Source organism: Lactuca serriola, chromosome 1 (assembly GCF_051521515.1).
Source record: "Lactuca serriola cultivar US96UC23 chromosome 1, Lser_US96UC23_V15, whole genome shotgun sequence".
Classification (NCBI taxonomy): Eukaryota; Viridiplantae; Streptophyta; class Magnoliopsida; order Asterales; family Asteraceae; genus Lactuca; species Lactuca serriola.
In genome coordinates, this window is record NC_136408.1 from 156,649,406 (window position 1) to 156,653,770 (window position 4,365).

The window sequence follows — 4,365 nt, forward strand, 5'->3', positions numbered from 1 at the left end:
CCATTTTTTATTTAATTTTAGTAAATGATACTTCATCCCTCATTTTAATTTGAAGTTTATTTTGTTTTGATTATGCATGCTTATTACATTACCATCAATTTTAATTTGTCATATAACAATATGATTTTCATGATTAATTGTTTTTTTTACTATATCAATTTTATTCGACTAAATATCAGTCTACCTTTAGGTCGGCTAATACCCACATCAATAAACACATAAACTATAATTTTTGAAAAATAATAATTGACAATATATTATGTCAATTAATAAGCCACTATTTGGATTGACTTATTAATGACATGTAACCTAAAAATTATCGTATATTTATCATCAAACATATATTTATCCGTTCAAATATTAACTTATCTTTTGGTCGATTAACATCCGCATTAATAAACACAAACCAAAAATTTAAGTTCTCATTAAATTAATTTTCACAAAATAGATCACTTTGACGATATATTGTGTCAATTAATTTACTCTGGAAAAAAATAAACATCTCATAATTGTAGTTTATTAACAATTAACCTGAAATAGTTTGAATGTCTTTCACACACTACAAAAACACATACATACATGATACACATAATAATACAAAAATACATACATAACACACACACACACATGCACACAGATATATATATATATATATATATATATATATATATATATATATATATATATATATATATATATATATATATATATAAGGCTAAGATGGGAAAACGAACATACATACATCGAGCTAATAAAAATTATGTAAACAACCAATTAAATGGAAGATTATGTTAACTAATTAGCTCAAAAACACCTAACTGGAAAAAGGCATAGTTAAAATAAAAAAAGAAAAAAAAACGTAGTGCCTACCTTGTAATAACCCAGAAATACATGTCTCATGGGCTTCCCATGACTGGAAACCACTTCCATTTATCTGGTGTGACGACATATACAACCATCTTCGAGTTCAAGATTTCTGTTTCAAAACTGCAATCAAACCCATAAAACAAATCAATCAAATAAGCAAAACCCACAAATTAAATCAATTAAATAAACAAAACCCGCATCAAATCTTCCGAGATCATAACATACACATTTTAATAATTGAAGTACAGAGTAAAACAGTAGAAATATAGGGAAAAAAAAAGGAAAGATGCTGCTAAATAATTAAAGAATAAAATGTACTTCCAAAGATGCACTCATATTCTTGTTCTGAAAATCGTCATGAAGGCTAAGGACAAATAGTATCATAATTCAACAACTTTTGATTAGTTTTTTTCACTTTTTTTAATCGGATCAAAGTTCTAATGGATTTATCTTCCTATTTTTCCATATTAAGTATTGTATGGGTCAAATTTAAAATGTAAAATTAGTTTCAAACATTAACAACCTCTAAAATTCAGAGAAACATAAAAATACATTTAAGTATACAAATACCTTGCAAAGGTATTCAGTTTTCCAATTTTGGATATCTATAAACAAATTTAATTTATAGAGTTATTATTCTTAAAAGAAAGAGTTTTTTTAATGTTATAGTCTTGTTACCTCATTTTTCAAAAGAAAATAATAATTACTACCAAAGCTACATGGTAAATCTTAACTGGTCTTAAACATCTCCTGTATGATTCTTTTTACATCACAAACATGTTCTTGTTTCTGATTTGTTTGATTTTCTTTTGCAAAAAGTAAAAAAAAAAAAATATGAAGCATCAAAGATAGTTCCTGAATAGGCCAACATATGAACAAAAAAAATAATGAATAGAAAGCTAACCCACAGATCTAGATCCAAAGATGGTAGGGGATGGTTTCTGAAGCCCTAATAACAAATTGAATCTGATATGCCAAAAACAACAAAAAAAAAAGAGTTAATCCTGGAAATTAGAGACCTTATTTCAAGAATAATAACCTAAAGAAATGTAATATTATGGTTACCATCGTTTGCATAACATTTTTTGGTAACTCTAAAGTCGTAACAACAAACAATAAGAACAAAGACCCACCGAATATGGTGGTTAATGATGGTTTTAGAGAGAGATACACCAACAATGATGGTTTAGTGGTTGTGGTGTAAAGGTTTCTATAGATGTAGGAGGAAGAGAGACGTCGATGCGGTGGTTTACATAGAGATGGTGGTTTCACTGGTTATGACCTCCATATAAGTGCCTGAAACCAAAATATTATATAAAAAACAACGAAATGAAGACTAAGTTATACCTATATTCTTCCAAGCATCAAAAACATCAAAATGAAGGTGAATCTAAATGGATATCGATTGAGAAAGGAAAAACACACATACCCCTTATGTCTTTCAAACCAAATTCTATGAAAAAGCTTCCATTTCCTTTAGCTCAGCTTTCCCCATGTCTTCATAAACTAAGAATAAAATAGAATCATCAAAAAGCCCAAAATTTCACCAAATGTTATTAGTGAAAGAGCATGAGATATATGTGGTCGGTGGTGTTGAAGGTAGTCGAAAATGGATTCAAGAATGTTACTTGGAAATCATAAAGAAAGGCGCTTGGTGGTAAATCTGGTGAGCGGAGGTCAAGAACACCATGACCATTCCCATGTTCTCCCAATCGTACCAGAAAGTCAACTTAAAACCTAAAAAACAACAAAAGAGAGGGGAAGAAATCAAGGGGTAGTGCAAGATGATGGTGGGTTTCTGTAGAAGCGACATATTTGATTTCGAGAAACACATAATCGATCTATTATCGTTAGGGTTTCTTGCTCGTGTTGCTATTAGTTTTTTTTTGTTGGTCATGTGGTGGATGGTAAGCAGACAGTGAATGGAAGAACAGGGAGGTGTTATATAAATGGTCAAGAAAATTAAGGGCCTAAGAAAGGGCGATAAAGTGGGGGAGGTTGTTGTACCGGATAGGAAATGAGATCTGACTAAATAAGATTTCAATGCATAAATTTATTGTAAAAATGTATTATTTTTTGTTTCTTTTAAAATTCAGTATTTAAGGTTAAATGTTTATTAAGATACTAGCCGTTTATCCGTGCCAAGCGACGGGTGTGACAATGGTGGTTGAATGCTGAAAGATGAATTAAACCCTAGAAATGAAAACGTCAGCGATATATATCTAAGATTTGTGAACAGAAATTGCGAGATTTTTGGAGAAATACGGAGATAAGGAATGAACCGGGTCAAAATAGCTTAAGAATAGTGGATAAGAGATTTGACCTTTTCAACTGTTGATCATATGTAATCTATTCTTTTTGTAATGTATAAATTGATTGTACAAATGCATTGTATGTTTGTACGACTTAAAATTTAACATTTGACCAAAAATGCTTTATAAGGTAATTAAGATATATATGAAGTGGTTCTATAATTATCTAATACATGTCCCATATGAAAAACTACACTTGTTCGTTGTTCAACATCGGTGTAAATATTCACAATAATTTCACAAAAAGAATATTCTTTAGAGATCTTTTGTGATATCTAATTGAGTTTAAGCACTATTTTTCTTAATATTAATGACTTTATGATGTTTTTATGTTAAACGAATTCAAATGCATTTGTTTGCTAAAAATCAAAGTTTATATTTGTAAACGTATTTTATATTTTTACTTCATAAAATAAGTGAATTGAAGACTTTTTGATTGTAGGATTTTATGGAACGCATGGAGTGTTTACTGTTTAATCTATGTGGTATATTTTAGAGAAAATGATAAAAATAACCATTTACACTAATTACATTACAAAAATAGCCAAAAAAAACCGAAGTTGCAAAAATAACCATGAATTTCGCAGATCGAATAGTCCCATCTGCGAAATGGGTTTTCCATCTGCGAATGTACAAGCAGCTAAATTCATGGTTATTTTTGCACCTTCGGTTTTTTTTTGCACCTTCGGTTTTTTTTTGCTATTTTTGTAATGTAATTAGTGTAAATGGTTATTTTTATCATTTTCTCTATATTTTATTTTTATTATTTTAAATTTCTTTTTAATCAATTTTTCTCATTCACCACAAGGAAAAAGGCCATTACCGGCGACAAAAGTCGCCGGTAATGATAATAGTGGCGACGCGTCGCCGGTAATAAGTCGCCGCTACTGTCTCGTCGCTATTGATCAGTTTGTCGCCGCTAATGATAATAGTCGCCGCTATTAGTATGTCGCCGCTAATGAGAAGTATCGCCGCTAATAATGTTGTCGCCGGGAATGACAATTGTCGCCGGTAAAAGGGTCGCCGGCAAAATTGTCGCCGGTAATGAGCTATGTCGCCGGTAAAAGTGTCGCCGGTAATTTGTTTTCAATTTTTTTTTTTAATAATGATTTTCGTTGCCGGTGATAATATCGCAGGTAAAAGTGTTGCCGGTGATAATATCGCAGGTAAAAGTGTCGCCGGTAAT

At 30.6% G+C, this 4,365-nt stretch overlaps 1 long non-coding RNA gene across 2 annotated transcripts; it reads right to left on the reverse strand.

Moving 5' to 3' along the window:
* Window positions 1-721: 721 nt before the first annotated feature.
* On the reverse strand, window positions 722-2,836 carry LOC145071724 (uncharacterized). 2 transcript variants are annotated; one of them, XR_013690737.1, is made up of 5 exons: window positions 2,496-2,836; window positions 2,297-2,373; window positions 1,933-2,163; window positions 1,772-1,833; window positions 722-987 (listed from the first exon to the last, which is right to left on the reverse strand). It is a non-coding gene; the product is annotated as an uncharacterized LOC145071724 (long non-coding RNA). The 2 variants fall into 2 exon arrangements; XR_013690743.1 differs by having other exon boundaries at window positions 2,001-2,163; window positions 2,496-2,835.
* Between the last annotated feature and the right edge of the window lie 1,529 nt (window positions 2,837-4,365).